A 17,071-nucleotide genomic window follows, 5' to 3' on the forward strand; every position below is an offset into this window, starting at 1 on the left:
CCTCCCACTGCATGTAAAAGCAGTCTAGCGGCCAATTACCTGCTAGGATTGCTTTTACATGTAAGCCGACCGCTGGCTGTAAAAAACGATACCAAGATGATGCCTAAATCTGCAGGCATCATCCTGGTATAACCACTCAAAGTCCAGCAACGTACCAGTACATTGCTGGTCCTTGTTTGGCATATAGGTTTTTTTTTTTTTCATGCAGCCTGTGGGCTGAACGGAAAAAAAGAGAACCTATCAGAAATCAGCACAGGAATAATGCGTAGTATTACTCATCATTAACCGCCCAAACAACCACCCACTGAATTTAATGATGGGTATACATGACACTATCCACGTATACCAAAATAGGATTTTAACTGCAGTGCTGAAATCAGAAAATCACCACAGCTGCTATCAGCAAAGGTATCCATATATGCTGAGCGCAAACACTGTTTGTGTCAGAATATATAAAATCAATGCGTGGTAGCCGACGAGGGACCTGCAAGAGAAACAGGTCACAAAAGAATGAAAAAACAAACAAAGGACATTGAAAAAAGTATAGTAGGAAGGAGTAGAAGGACATATAAAATTACTGACACCACAACAGTTTTTGGATCCTTTTATTTTTCTTTCTAACTGTTCCTTTATTTCTTGATTTGGGAGGGACTGCGATCTTCTGCGATCTTCTCTTCCAGCTTGGGTCTCTCAAAATGTCGATGGACATCCAACATCCTTCGAGACCCTGTGTTTATGTGCCCTACACTGTGTCGTGCTGTACCCTACGCTAATAATCCACTAGTGTATGGTAGCGCTCGAAACATTCCCCGATGCAGAGACCAGGTTGGTCAGGACATTTGGGACAATAATAACGGGTGTCACGCCTAAATCCGCGCTTGCTACAGACACGACATCTTCTTTGGGGCCATCTTTGGGTAGGGGTACTCGGGAGGACATGTGAAAAATGCCTCTCATGCAGCCGGCTCACTGCATCTGGAAGGGGAAGTTGGGCAGGCATGCCTCCTGGGTACAGGTAGGCAAGGATGATCTCTTCCTGGAATTCCCGGAAAGATCCAGTTCATCCTGACGCCCTGTATAGGACAAAGGCGTTCAGCATAGCCAATTGGTATAGGTAAACAGACACTTTTTTGTACCAGCGTCTGGCTTTACGGGCAACTAAATACGGCGCCAAAAGCTGGTCGTTAAGGTCCACCCCTCCCATATTAAGGTTATATTTGTGGACACAGAGGGGTTTCTCCATAACGCCAGTTGCCGTAGTAATTTGGATCGTCGTGTCTGCGTGAAGGGAGGACAGAACATAAACATCCCGTGTATCCTTCCACTTCACCGCAAGCAATTTGTCCGTTTTCAAGCAGGCTCTCGCCCCCCAACTAAGACGGGAATCTACAAGCCGTTGGGGGAAGCCCCGGCGATTAGGTCGCACGGTGCCACGTGCGCCAATTTGTAAATCGAGAAGGTGACTAAATAGTGGCACGCTTGTGTAAAAGTTGTCCACGTACAAATGGTACCCCTTTCCGGATAAGGGTGACACCAAGTCCCAAACGATCTTACCGCTGCTCCCTATGTAGTCTGGGCAGTTGGGGGGCTCCACACAGCTATCTTTTCCCTCATAGACCCGGAAACTAACTGTATAGCCTGTGGCCCTGTCACACAATTTATACAGTTTGACCCCGTACTTGGCACGCTTGCTGGGGAGGTACTGTTTCATAGCAAGGCGGCCAGTAAATTTAATCAGGGACTCGTCAACGCAGACAACTTGTTTGGGGGTAAACAAGGCTGCAAACCGCTGATTGAAGTGGTCTATGAGGGGCCGAATTTTGTGGAGCCGATCGTATGCAGGGTCTCCCCGAGGACGACAGAGTTCATTGTCGCTGAAATGCATAAATCGCAGAATTTGCTCGTATCTCCCCCTGGACATGGAGGCAGAGTACATGCGCATATGGTGAACTGGGCTAGTGGACCAATATAGCCGCAATTCACTCTGTTTAGTTATGCCCATGTGGAGGGAAAGGCCCAGAAAGATCTTAAATTCGGAAACCGTTATAGGTTTCCAGCCGAATTGTCTGGCAAGGTGTGAATTTGGGTTGGCGGCGATGAACTGTTGTGCATATAAATTTGATTGATCCACAATAGATCTGTAAAGATCTTCCGTGAAGAACAGCTCAAAAAAGTTCAGGGGCGTAAAACCAGCTGTCTCCACGTGGATTCCAGGTTGGGCGGTGAATGGGGGAAGTACTGGCGCAGTAGTATCAGTGGGTTGCCAATTAGGAAATGCCAGCGCATCAGGGAGGGCACTATGGGCTCTACGGGCCTGTCTTCGAATACGCGGTGGCTGCGGGCCACTACTTGTGCTAGCCACCGCACCAGCTTCAACTGCACTTAGGGGACTCGCCACGTCACCAGGTCTTACTGCAGTGCTGGTTGTACTAGGTCCAGGTTGTACTAGGCCGCTGGCGCTTGCCAGGTCGCCAGAAGGATGAGCGGCACTAGTACCCACACTCTGCTCCATACGAGCACCCTGCGATTCCTGCATCACAACAACTTCAGAATGGGGTCGGGTACGCCTGGGTCTAACAGGGACCCATCTGTTGTCGGAGCTATCTGTCAGGGAGCCGCTGCCGTCATCAGGTTCATATACTGACACTAATTCGGTCATTGTAGCTTCCCCTTCGCTATCAGATGACTCGGTCAGCATATAACTGATAAGCTCTTCATCCCTGTACGAACGTTTGGTCATTTTGGTAACTAAATTTACTCGTACAGTGATGCGACTCACAGGTAATAAAAGCACCTGGTTGTCGAAGATTATTTCAAGCGCTACAAAAAAAAACTGCTAATGCTAGCAGGGATCAGGCCTGACTCTGCTAACACAGCGGTTTTGTGTCTTGTGTTTTTTGTAAGTGACAGTAATCTATTGATTACTACACTTACCTGGGTGAAAGGGTTAAACGCAGGTGCTGGCCGGAATCAGTACTGATCGTGCAAACACCGCGTTTTGGGAACCCTAAACTATGGGGGCGCTAGTATAGTTCTGATCAGATCAGATATTGATCTGTTCAAACACTATACTAGAAATGGAAGTGTAGGTGCGTGCGTGCGTGCGTGTGTGGCAATCAAGGGGTTACTTCTAAACTATGCGCTGGGGATCTGGGGGGGGGGTGGCGGGGACCCTAAACCTCCTTTGGGAAAGAAACTAGCTAGCTAGCGCAACCTCAAGTCACAATGACACCAATACAAAATACAGTAAAAACAGTATATTATGTGTGTATTAGTGCTAATGTGACAGAGGGTGTAGGGGTTAACGGGATGTGATCAGGGGGGGATCAGGGGTTTAAATCTTTATTGGAAGGGACTGGCGGGTATCCTAAGGATAAAAGGAACGGTGGCAAGCGCTAAACCTGGTCACAAGTCACACTTATACGGGTATATAGAAAATGCTATATACTGTATACAGTGTGCGTTGTGGCAGGGGGTGTAGGGGTGATCAGGAAGGGATCAGGGGATTAAATCTTTATTGGGCGGGTGGCGCGGACCCTAAACCTCCTTGGGACACAAACTTAGTCGCCTGCGCTAATTCTGATCACAATGACACTAATACAAATATACAAAAACACAGTATATTACGTTTGTATTAGTGCTGATGTGACAGAGGGTGTAGGGGTTAACTAGCGGTGATCAGGGGGGGATCAGGTGGGATCAGGGGCTTAAATCTTTATTAGGGGGGGGTGGCGGGTAATTCAAGTGGAAAAAGGGGGGTCGCAAGCGCTAGACCTGACCACAAATCACACTTATACGGGTATATAGCAAAATGCTATATACTGTATACGGTGTGTGTTATGGCAGGGGGTGTAGGGGTGATCAGGGGGGGTCAGGGGCTTAAATCTTTATTGGGCGGGTGGCGGGGACCCTAAACCTTCTTGGGACAGAAACTTAGTCGCCTGCGCTAATTCTGATCACAATGACACTAATACAAAAATACAATAACACCGTATATTGCGTTTGTATTAGTGCTGATGTGACAGAGGGTGTAGGGGTTAACGGCGGTGATCAGGGGGGGGTCAGGGGAGATCAGTGGGTTAAATCTTTATTAGGGGGGGGTGGGGGGTAATTTGAGTGGAAAAGGGGGGGTCGCAAGTGCTACACCTGTTCACAAATCACACTTATACAGGTATATAGGTAACTGCTATATGCTGTATATAGTGTGTGTTGTGTCAGGTGCTGTAGGGGTTAATTGGGGGGCGATCGGGGGTGAAATGTGCCTATCTAACTGTATGTGGGTGTGCTTGGTGCAATACTCACAGTAAGATGTGCTCTCCTCTCACGCTGGATCCAAAAAGACCGTTGTGGGGGGAGGGCACATCTCCTCTAAGCCTGTGTTTACATTTCAGAGGCTTAGAGGATGATCTGATTGGGCAGGACCGATCAACAGGTCCAGACCAAAAATGATTGGCCTGGACCTGATGACTGATCGGTTCTGAACCCAATCGAGTCATCGTCGGCGGCGGGGACGCGCAGGAGCGCGCACAGGGCCGGCAAATTGTGCTGACGTAGGCCTACGTCAGTTTGCCTGGCCGGGGCTGAGTGCCGACGTAGATCGTCGTGCGCCGGTCGTAAAGTGGTTAAGAGAGGAAGTTCAATTGACCACAGTATAATTACAGCCAGGCTAGTTACTGCCCAGCAAACTAAATTTCAATAGCAACCCTGCATTAAGACAAGGGTGCTACATTTCAATACATTTTTATTAGAGAATAAGAAAGACAAATAACATTGGAAATGATACAATAATGAAAACTATTCTACAACAAATAATGGTTGAAAAACATACAGTAGGTCATCATTGTCAAGTGGGCATCCGGCAATCAATGCAAATATAACATCTAGAGTTAAGTCATGAGAAAAATAGTCAAACCTTTGTACCAAAATAGCTCAAAAGGAGGTCACCATCCAGTAGGTGCAGGGGGTTGCCCCGTAACAGTAGAGCACCACTCCCAAGACACCCCAAAAGGGAGCAAACTGTGTCTCAGAGGAGGCGCTCCACGAGTCAACTACGTAATCGTGTAGTGACCCAAAAACCAAAACTCCAAAGGAGAACAGCCTAGAGGTAAGCTATCTACCAGCCCCAGGTGAATTTAGCAAGTGACCCGAACTTCAGATGCGAAAATATGTCGATCCTAACCCAACTGAAACAGGAAAAAGGGGCTCCGGACCATGTCCTAGAGGCCTTCACAGGTAGGATCGTCAGCAGATTGCTATGAGTACATTAAAACCAAGAGCAGAAGATGAAGTGAAAAGGAAAAAGTAAAAGAGATGGGAAAGGAGGCAGACAGACTGCGAGGAAAGGAGAGAGAAAAGGGGAAGGGAAGCTAAGAAGGGAAGGAGGTTCCTGCGGCCCAACTCCTAAAGACGGTGTGGAAAAAACAAGTAAGAGGTTAATGAGGGGGAAAAGGAAGAAAGGACCGACCCTCAGTCCAATGTCAGGAATGCATCAAATGGTAACATTTACGTAGGCTGCTCAGGGTTCCCAAATCCTTTCAAACTTCTCTCTGGAGTCATCCGTAATACTATACATCTTCTCCTGTGCCATTATCCATGAGATCTTACGCTTAGCCAAATGGAGTGGGACTGAAGGCAACTTCCACTGCCTGACTATCGCCATCTTGGCACCGAGGAAGATGTAGAAGATGAGGGACTGGGTGTGTTTAGGGATTTTATGAATGCGTTGGCTTAACAGGGCTTGAGCTAAGGACGGATGCACCGTGAGACCAGTAATCTGCGGACAATACTATAAATGCGCTGCCAAAACGTCCTAAGTTTGGGGCATTCCCAAAAGATGTGGAGAATAGTGCCAGTCAGGTTTCATGAAAGCAGGTTGGGGGTGTGGAGGGAAAAATGGTGGCCAATCTAGCGGGCACCATGTACCATCTTATGAGAACTTTGAGATTAGCTTCCATGAGACCAATATTGTGAGTACCCCAGAAAGAGCGCCCAACATTTGCGTGCCAGTCAGGGAGGTCCCAGTCTATGTTGAGGTCCTGCTCCCATTTGAGCATGTAGGTAAGTTTGGTTTGTGTGTCATTCAGCAGAGCAGAGAAGAGGGAGATTCCCCTTTTGACGTCAGAAATTTGGGCACACCACTGTTCATAAGGTGTTACCCGCAGGGGTTAAGGGAATTTGGACCTAAGTGAGTTAATAAAGTGGGAGATTTGGGTTACATGGAATTTCTCTACATCTTCAACTTCGTGGTACAATGAGAAAAAGTTATAGGACCCGAGCTATCCAAAAAGTGGTCAATTCTGTACAGGCCTTTGTCAGTCCACCATTTAAATGCATCTATGTTTTTTCCTTGGAGGGAAGGCCGGATTGTGGAATATGTGAGTGAGGGGAGCCCATGGTGAAGTGACTTTAAGCGTTTTGTGTATGTACTCACAAATGGAAAAAGAATGTGAAAGGGTAGGGGCCATCACTGGGGGGCGGGCTTGGGCAGGTCTCCAAAGCAGGTAATCAATGGTGTGTCGGGGGACGGCTTGGCATTCCATAGAGTACCAGTCAGGCTTCCCCCCTCTGGAATGGATAATGGAAAACGGAGTCAGTTGTGCTGCTTGATAGTATTTCCAGAGGTCCGGAACTCCCAAGCCCCCCTGTTTCCGGGAGCGTAGAAGCGTGTGTTTTGTAATTCTGTGTCCCTTCATTCCCCAGATAAACTTAAAGATGTGCCCTTGTAAATTCTGGATATGGGATTTCCGCACTGGGATTGGGAGCGACCAGAAAAAACAAAGAATACGCGGCAGGAGAGTCATCTTAACTGCATTGATTCTGCCTAACCAGGAAATGTGACAGCGAGACCAGTCAGAGAGATCCTGTTTTAGTCGTTGTATCATGGGCTGGTAGTTGGTTGGATAAAGTTTGTCTATTGTGGGAGTCAAGGAAGCTCTGAGGTAAGGAATGGAATCCGAGTGCCAGGAGAAGGGAAAATGGTCTTTCAGACGTTCCACCAGCGGCGAAGGGAGGGTGATATTAAGGGTCAGGGATTTAGTCATGTTGATTCGCAAACCAGATGCCACCCCGAAGGCATCCAAGAGGGAAACTATATTGGGAAGGGGAATCAATGGGGAGGTAACAAAAAGCATTATATCGTCTGCGAACAGCGCACATTTGTGGGTCTCGGACCCGCATTGTATGCCGTGAATATCAGGGTGAAGACGGATAGCCATAGCCGGGGATTCCAGGGCTACGGCAAAAAGGAGCGGGGAGAGGGGGCATCCCTGCCTCGTTCCACTCCGGATCAAGATGTCCGCAGAGTAGTATCCCTGCATCCTGACCTGAGCCACCGGGTGGGAGTAAAGGACTTGTAGTGTAGTGATGAAAGAGGGACCAAAACCCCATTGTTCGAGAGTGCGGAAGAGGAATGGCCATGAAAGGGAGTCAAAGGCCTTTTGTAGATCTAAGGATAGGAGAAATCCAGACTGGGAAGGGCCTCCATCCCACTCTGAATTTAGCAGAGAGATGGCGTCAACCACCCTCCTTATCTGGTCAGGTCCCTGCCTACCCGGGATGAACCCCACTTGATCCTTATGAATGTATTTGGCAATAAAGCTGAATAAGCGATTGGCAAAAATTGTTGTCAAAATCTTGAGATCATTATTAATGATAGATATCGGTCTGTAATTGCCCACTTTGGAGGGGTCCTTTCCCGGCTTGGGGATAACAGAAATGTAAGCTTTATTAGAGGCTTCTTCTAGGCGGGCTCCGCCCCTGAGGGCATTGAAGAACCTGACCAGATAAGGAGATAGGACCGACGCAAATGTCTTATAATAAGAATTGGAAAAACCGTCAGGGCCTGGGGTGGAATTGGGTCGGAGAGCCTTGATTACATCCAGCCCCTCCTCTTCGTCAATCGGGGATTCCAAAAGGGATCTATGCGTAGCCGTGAGGCGGGGGAGAGGCACGTTGTCTAGGAACGAGTCAGGATCGTCCCCCTTATGGGGGGTAGGGGCCACATAAAGTAGAGAATAGAAGGAATGGAAGAAGTCCATGGGGTTGCTCGAAAGTACACCAGAGGGGGAAACTTTGGGGATAGCTTCAACGCCAATTTCGTACCCAGTTTATCCCTAAAAGCATAAGAGCGAGCCTCCTGCCAACGCAGGCTTTTTTCGGCCCTGGAGGTCAGGGCCAGGTTAAGTGACAACTTAATCGCATCCAATTCGGCAAGGGAGGTAGGATTAGGGGAGCGCTTGTGAGCTCTGCGGAGGCGAGTATACTCAGTCTCCAAGCGGGTGATGTCAACTTGTCTTTCCTTTTTAATTTTTGCCCCCAATTGGATGAGGTAGCTCTGCAGAACAGAATTATGGGCCCCCCAAGAGGGTAGTAGGCGAGGTGTTAGGGAGATCGTTAAGCGCAAAGTATTCGCGAAGTGCAGTGTCTATCATGGAGCATCTAGTGGGGTCGCTCAGAATGGACTCATTAATTCTCCACAGTGAGGGGCCTCGGGGAAATAAGGAGCAGGAGAGCTGTAGAGTGACCATGGAATGGTCCGACCAAGGGACGTCTCTAATTTTAGACTTCTGGGCAGAAGGGATGTCTGTCGTGGGGATGAAGATGTGGTCAATGCGCGCTAGCATATGATGGGGGGCCGAAAAATGTGTATAATCTCGGGTAGAGGGGTTCAATTTGCACCAGATATCAATCAGGCCTAGCGCATGAATCGATCTAGCCACGCGAAGGCTCTGTTTAGAGGGTCGACAAAGCTTACCTCTGGAGGACTCAGATTTATCTAGGGAGCAGTCGAGAGCTAGGTTAGAATCCCCCCTATGAGAACGCGCCCTCAAAGTGGGGAGAGAGAAGGAGAAACATCTTGGAGAGGAATTTCGCCTGACCCTTGTTAGGGGCATAGTAGGAAATAAACATGTATAACACTCCGTGTATGTGGCCTTTGACCAGAATGTAACGACCTTGGGGGTCCCGAAAGGTTTGAAGGTGCAAGAAGGGAAGGGATTTAGCAAACAAATATGGCCACCCCTTTCGGTTTGGAGGGGGCATTGGCGAGATAAAACAAGGGGTATTTATGGTGGACATATGTCGGTTGATAAGATTCCGGAAAGTGAGTCTCCTGAAGTAGGAGAACCCCCAGTCCTTGGGAGTGATAATGTTGAAATGCCTTTCTACGTTTAACAGGCGAATTTAAGCCCTGGGTGTTATGTGATGCCACCTGTAGAGAAGAGACCATACTCACGTTAGGCTGCATGGTGCTCGGGTAGGAGGCACGCTGGTGTAGATGACCTGGCGGGGTCCCGAGAATACCCCCGTAGGAGACTAGTCACAGTGTCAGCAGGCGTGTCAGGAGCGGTGGGGAACCGGATGGACTGCAGGAACTTGAGGGGAAGAAAAACATACCAGTAAAGGGAGAAGAAGAGAGAAAAGAAGGCAACAGAAGAAGGGGAAAGCTGCATGAACAAGGTCTTGCAAGGAGATGAGGAGACCGCAGGCATAACCCGCAGTTCCCCATCACATGTACGGATGCGTCCTGAACCAGTCAGGGCGCATTCCTGAGGGAAGCAAGATGAAATCATCTTACGTCCGACAGGAGGAGGCACATTAAGGCCTCTCCGGCCATAGGGCACCAGCCCGGCAGTCCTGTAAAAGAAAAGATAACAATATTCAAGCACTAAAATCACCCCTAGGTATAGAGTGTGGGGAACTGCCCCAAATGTGCTATGAGGAGGTTAGGACTAGGGAGGACGGAAGGGAAGGGGATCATGGGAATGGGAAGGTAGGAAGGGGATGGGGGAATAGTGGAAGGGAAGGAAAGAGGAGAGGGTATTGGGAAACGGGTAAAAAAAAAAAAAAGGGGGGGTTTTGAGGGGAAGAGGGGAGCTTTAGGCATTACGGCAATTAAATAAGCAATGAACAATGTGCAGCAGTCCCAGCATTCAAGCAAGAACCTGACCAGCGTAATATATAAAAGATGAGGTCAGCTAGGTCAAAAAATTGAAAACAGGATAGTTCGCTGGAAAAAAACAAAACGAAACAACAGTCCGAAAACAGACCCAAAAAAGGGGGGGCCAAAAAATGGAGGCAGGGATCAACTTGGACCCCTCTCAGGCGAAGAAGGTTTGACTTCGACGACCGAAGAAAGAAGATTCCAGAGGATCAATGCAGACTTCAGGGAGGCTTGACATCACAGTGGTGCTTGGTTTGCTGCTTGTTCCATACCGAGGATACAGGGCTGATCGGTGGGGGTCGCTTGGAAGATTCTCTCCTGGAAGTGGATGGGGCAGGGGCAGGGTCCCTGGTGATAACACCCAGTTGCAGGAGCAGGCCTTCACCCTCCTGGAAGTTGGAGAAGCTGTGCGTCTTGTTCTGAAACTGAAAATTCAGCCTGAGGGGGAAAGACCACCAATACTTTAGCGCTTTGACAGATAGTGCTAGTGTAAGCGGCTTCAAAGCTCTGCGGCGTTGAATGGTGAAGGGGAGAGGTCAGTGAAGAGTTGGATCTTGTGGCCTTTGATGGATAGATCCTCTCTACCCCTACCCTTTTTCATGAGCTCCTCCTTAACCCCATAAAAATGAGTTTTGACGATAATGTCCCTAGGAAGGCCATCTTTGCGGAGCGGTTGTAGGGCCCTGTGTGCCTGGTCGAGTTCCAGGCGATGGTCAGAAATGTCCAGTATGATATCCTTAATAAAGGTTTTAACTGTGGCAGGGATGTCATTGATGGTTTCAGGGATCCCCCTTATTCTGAAATTCAGGCGTCTGCTTCTGTTTTCCAGATCATCCAGTTTACTGAGTGCTGTTTCTAGCTGATCTTGAATAGTCTGGATGCAAGCAGTGTTTTGATTGGCCCTTGCGACCGTTTGATCCATAGTGCTCTCGATCGCTTCGATCCAGGTGCCAATGTTCTGGAGTTCCGCTTTAATGGATCCTGTGATTTGTGAGGCAGTATGAGCCAGGCCAGTGGCTAGCATCTCTGAGAACCTAGCCATTAATAGTGAGATGTCTGGGGAGTTGAGGCCTAGTTGGTGAGGGAAAGCCAGGGCCTCAGGTGATTGCAGCCCCGGGATCCCTGGGGCCTGCTCCAGGGTTCTGCTGAGGAGAGATTCCGTAGAGGCCAGTGATGCTAGTGGGGGCTGTGGATTGTATGCGGGGGTCGCTGGGGAGGACCAGGGATCTGGGGAGGCCAATGGGGTGTCCATAGTGCAGGCTGTCACGTCTCCTACCTCCTGTGTGCCGCTTTCCTATGAGGGGAGGAAAGGCACGGTCGCCATCTTGGCCGGGCCCCGCCCCGGGGATGAAAAGAGAAGACGGCGGGAAACCTCTCTCCGGTGACTCGCCGACATCCAAGGGGGGACCACTGGAGGAAGGGGCAGCTGACGATGCCGAGTGCGGGGCTTAGTGTGCTACGATGCTGGTGCTGGTGCCGTTTGTAGACCGGGGAGGCGCAGAGCCATATCGGAGCAGCCGCGCATGCGCACTCTCCGTCATAGAATCTTTTGTTACTCTCCTGAGCTTTGGCTATAGTTTCCTGCAGTAATCTGTTGTTGGATGCAAAAAAGTTAACTGTGTCCTGGACAGCAGGGACAGGGCCCTCGGGAACTGTGGTGACCAGGAAGGAAGGGTGGTAACCATAATTGGCAAAGAACGGGGTCTGCTTAATAGCAGAATGTTCAGAATTATTGTAAGCAAACTCGGCCAGTGGTAACAGCATTACCCAATCATCCTGTGAAAAAGAGGAAAAACAGCGTAAATACTGCTCCCAAGTCTGATTAGTCCTTTCTGTCTGGCCATTGGTCTGTGGGTGGTATGCTGAAGAAAAGGACAGTTCAATTATCAACTTTTCACAAAGGGACCGCCAAAACTTAGAGGTAAATTGAACCCCACGATCAGATACTATGTTGGCAGGAACTCCATGCAGTCTTACAATTTCCTTGATGAACATCTTGTCAGTATCTACGGCTTATGGTGTACCCTTCATGGGTAAGAAATGTGCCATCTTAAGCCCCGTACACACGTACCGATTGTCGGCCATAAATATTCGGCCGACGACCGATCGGCCGATTGTAGGCTTGTTAGCATGATGCTTCCGACAGCCGACAGCGCACTTTCGGCCGAAAAGAATCTGTTGTGCAGGCATTAAAATTTTTGTTGGCCAACACCAGAACGGCCGATTGTTCGCCAGTCAGTACAGAATTTCGGCCGACAATCAGCAGATTTGCAAGACTGGGCATGCTCAGAGAAGAAAAAACACAGGGAAAGTTAACAATCACATGACATCACTTCTGCAGTCAGCGGACAAAATTCTTGTGCAGTCTTTTGCACTTTTCAGCGGACAGGACAACCCTGGGCAAAAGACGGCCGATCGGATGCGGGAAGTTCCACAATAAAGTCCATGGATATAATTTTCCAGGCCCTGTCTGAAATCGGCAAAGGTCTGAGTAGACCCCAAGACTTAGTTCTGGTTGTCTTGTTCTGAATGCAGTTGACACAGGTCTCAACATATTTCCTACAGTCTTTCTCCAAGCTAGGCCACCAGAAAGTACGCTGAAGCAGTTCAGTAGTTTTGGGGATACCAAAGTGTCCAGAGAGTATATGATCATGGCAGAGGCCCAGAATATTGACCCGAAATTTTTCAGGAATAAAGATCTTATTGTCGTGCCACAAAAGTCCATCCTTAGCTTGTAGAGTTATTCCGGGAGGTGATGGCACTCCTCCAGATGCCTGTTTGAGTTGAAGTAGTAAGTCTTCTTGTAACAACAGGAAGTTCCCAGAAGACAGGATTGTATCTGGGACCACAGATTCTTCTGCCACACAGAACATGCGGGAGAGCGCATTGGTTTTAGTCTTCTTTGACCCCGGTCTATTGGTAACGTGGAAAGAGAACCTTGAGAAGAAAAGAGCCTACCTGGCCTGACGTGGTCTCAAACGTTTCGCAGCTCGCCGGTATTCCAGATTTTTATGGTCTGTGTATACCAGGATTGGATGAGCTGCCCCTTCTAAGAGATACCTCCATTCTTCTAGAGCTGCTTTTATTGCCAAGAGTTCATGATCACCCATGTCGTAATTCCTTTCTGCAGGAGATAGTTTGCATGAGAAAAAAGCAATGGGGTGTAACAGAACCATGGCTCCTTGGCGTTGGGATAATACTGCTCCAACTGCTGACTCAGAAGTGTCCACCTCCAGGACGTAAGGTAAAGCAGGGTCAGGATGTCAGAGCACAGGTGCGGAAGTAAACAGGGTTTTTAGGGTTTCAAAAGCGGTTTGTGCCTCAGGAGTCCACTGGAACCGAATACGCTGTTGTCAGCTGGGTGATAGGGGACATAATTGCAGAAAAATTCTTGATGAATTTCCGGTAAAAGTTTGCAAACCCCACAAACCGTTGTACCCCTTTCTTGTCTGTGGGGGCTGGCCAGTGTAAAATGGCAGACACCTTTTGCGGATCCATCTTAATGCCCTCTGTAGAGAGGATTAGACCTAGGAATTGAATGTCCTGTCGTCCAAATTCCCACTTTTCGGGTTTTGCGTACAAGCCATGCTGCCTGAGTTGGGCCAACACACTCCTTACATGCCCATGGTGATCCTCTAAGGTAACAGAAAATATCAAGATATCGTCAAGATATACGAAACATAGAAACATAGAATGTGTCGGCAGATAAGAACCATTTGGCCCATCTAGTCTGCCCAATATATCTGAAACAGGAAGTTCCCAGAATGACAAATAAGTCCAGAAAGTCTCGGAAAATGTCATTAATGAAATGTTGGAAGGGCGTTACAAAGTCCGAAGGGCATTACAAGGTACTCAAAGTGCCCAAAACGAGTGTGAAATGCAGTCTTCCACTCGTCACCTTCCCGGATTCGTACCAGATTATATGCTCCATGTATATCCAACTTGGTAAACACAGTAGCAAAACAAAGTCTCTGGAATAGTTCTGGTACCAGGGGTAAGGGGTAACGGTTTTTTATTGTAATTTTGTTTAAGTCCCGATAGTCCACACAGGGACGGAGAGAGTGGTCTTTCTTTTCCACAAAGAAAATCCCTGCTCCTGCCGGGGACGTGGAGGGGCGAATAAAACCCTTCCTTAGGCTGTCATTGATGTATTCTTTTGAAGCTGTGAGTTTAAGCTCTGTGAGGGGAAAGATTCATCCAAAAGGTATTTAGGCTCCATGGAGGAGCTTGATTGGACACTCAAATGGTCTGTGAGGAGGAAGAGTCTCTGCTCCTTTCTTACTGAAGACATCTAAAAAGTCATGGTAGACCACAGGAACAGAGGAACGAGCTTCAGCATCAGACTCCATGCATAGCAGCGAAAATGGTTGAGGTGGTTGTTGGAAGAAGCAGAGCTGTCATCGAGAGTAAGGGGACAGGAACTCAATCTCTCCTGTTTTCCAGGTAATACAGGGGTTGTGCGCCTGTAGCCATGGCGTTCCCAAAATGATAGGGAATAAGGGAGAGGTGATGACATCGGGGCGTAGTAGTTCACTCTGCTACTGATCACTTATTCGGGTGGGGTCTTTCCTGGCTCTCCGGGCGACAGATTGTGATCCCATTGGGGTTGACTGGGGGTCAGGGGGGTCCCCCTCGACTGCATGATGTTCTACTTTTACTCACATTGCTCTTCCTCCATAGGAGCCTCTTTACCTGCATTGTTGTTTATGGACATTTTTCACTCCACAGGTCATAACTTGTATGGTGAAGCTTTCTGTAAGCTACCTACCAATTTATATGGCTAAATGCTGTTATCCGTTGATGGATTTTGTTTTGTTAAAACTTAATAAAAATCTTTGAAAGTAAAAAAAAAAAAAAAGGCACCTGGACTCCCATCACCGAGCCCAGTGGAAGCAATACCGTCAGAACCCACAAAGCCACACTCCAGGCTCTCACCGTCCAGCCTCTTCTCCTTCTCCTCTCTCCTCACAATTGTCCTCCACTCCACCTTCCATCATAACGTCCTCACGTTGTTCTGGAAAAAGGCAGGCTTCCGTGTCCCAAATGTTGGAGCGTAAAAAAAAAGGTGACGCCGGATAACCCTCTTGCCCAACGTTTGACTTCTGGCTTGTCGGAACTGATAGCCCGCCAACTACTGCCATATCAACTGGTGGACTCGGAGGCCTTTCGGAAATTTGTGGCCATTGGAACACCACAATGGAAGGTCCCAGGCAGGAAATATTTCTCGCAGAAGGGCATTCCAGAGCCGTATGGCCATGTTCAGAGGCAAGTGAATATATCTCTGGCACACAGTGTCGGTGCCAGGATACATCTGACCACAGACACATGGTCTAGCAAACATGGGCAGGGAAGGTATATCACTTTTACTGCCCACTGGGTACATCTTCTGATGGCCGTCAAGCATGTACCCGTGGCACCCGTGTAGATTTGGTTGTACCGCCACGGATTGCATGCAGGCCTGCCTCTTCTTCTCCTCCTCCTCCTCCTCCATCCTCCCTCTCCTCCTCGGCTGACTCCTCCTTTTCCGCTGCTACCGTCTCTTCCGCTGCGCCGCCCAAGATCCCCAGAACCTATTCCACATGCCAGGTGAGGCGTTGCCTTGCTGTGCACCGTCTGTTGTGCCTGGAAGCCAAGAGCCACACTGGTCCTGCACTCCTTTCAGCTTTGTGTTCACAGGCAGATAAGTTGCTGACACCGCTCAATTTGACAGTTGGTAAAGTGGTGTTCGACAATGGTGCCAATCTGCTGAGCACGCTGAAACAGGGCAAAATAACACACGTGCCATGCATGGCACACGTCCTGAACTTGGTCGTGCAACGATTTGTTGCCAAATACCCGGGGGTCCAGAACGTCTTGCGGCAGGCCAGGAAAATCTCGGCCCATTTCAGAAGATCTTACACAGCCATGGTTCGCCTTGCTAACATTCAGCGGCGACACAACCTGCCCATCAGGCGTCTTATTTGTGACTGCCCGACGCAATGGAACTCAACGTTGCATATGCTTGATAGGTTGCTCCAGCAGAAACGTGCATTTAACGACTACCTGTACAAATTCAGGACAGGTTCTGGAGAGCTTGGGTTTTTTTCACCTCTCCAGTGGCTGCTCATGCGCGACTCATGCAGACTTCTGCGGCCATTCAATGAGATCACCTAACTGGTCAGTCACGGCCAGGGTGCCATCAGTGACATCGTACATTATGCCTTCTTTCTGGAGCGTGCAATGCGTCATGTTATTGATCAAGCCATTGATGAGCAGGAGCAGGAAGATGAGGAAGTCACAATGTTGGATAAATTGCCAGGGGGTGCTACTCCATCTGAGATAAGTCAACAACAGGAGTCTGAAGAGGAGTCAGAGGAGGATGGTGCCGGGGCAGATGAGAAGGAGCAAGAAGAGCATGCTTTAAACATTTCTGGGATCCCTGGTGTTATCCGTGGTTGGGGGAGGAGAACAAGGACGACATTATCCTGGATGATGAGCTGGAGCCAGGCCACTACACCGCTTCCAGTTTAGTGCGAATGGGGGCCCTTATGCTCCAGTGTTTTAAGGGGGACCCCCGTATAAAAAGAATAAAGGGCAAGGAACAGTACTGGGTGGCAACGTACTTAGACCCCCGGTACAAACAAAAAATGGCGGAAATGTTACCACCATCACAGAGGGCGGTCAGAATGCAGCACTTCCAGGCCTTGCTGCGAGAAATGCTGCATTCTGCTTTTGCGTGCGTTGGCAGAGGAATTTTCGGTCACAGAGAGACAGAGAGATAGCAATCCAACAGCGCCTGCAAGAAGAGGGTGGTTTGAAGATGTGTTGGTCACTTCAGATATGAGATCCTTCTTTCAGCTGACCCATCGACAGCTGTACTCCCGATCCAGCATCAGGGAATGCCTAGACCGACAGGTGTCCGACTACATCCGGTTAACGCCCGATGTGGACGCTATGAGGAGTGATGAACCCCTTGACTACTGGGTGGGCAGGCTTGACATCTGGCCTGAGCTTGCACATTTTGCAATGGAACTGTATGCTTGCCCCCCGTCCAGTGTCCTGTCCGAAAAGTGTCCAGTGCAGCAGGGGGGATCGTGACCGATAAGCGCACTTGCCTAGCTCATGACAGTGTAGACTACCTCACATTTATAA

The sequence above is a fragment of the Pelophylax lessonae genome (genome assembly GCF_965119305.1).
Source record: "Pelophylax lessonae genome assembly, contig: HAP1_SCAFFOLD_57, whole genome shotgun sequence".
NCBI classification, from domain to species: Eukaryota; Metazoa; Chordata; class Amphibia; order Anura; family Ranidae; genus Pelophylax; species Pelophylax lessonae.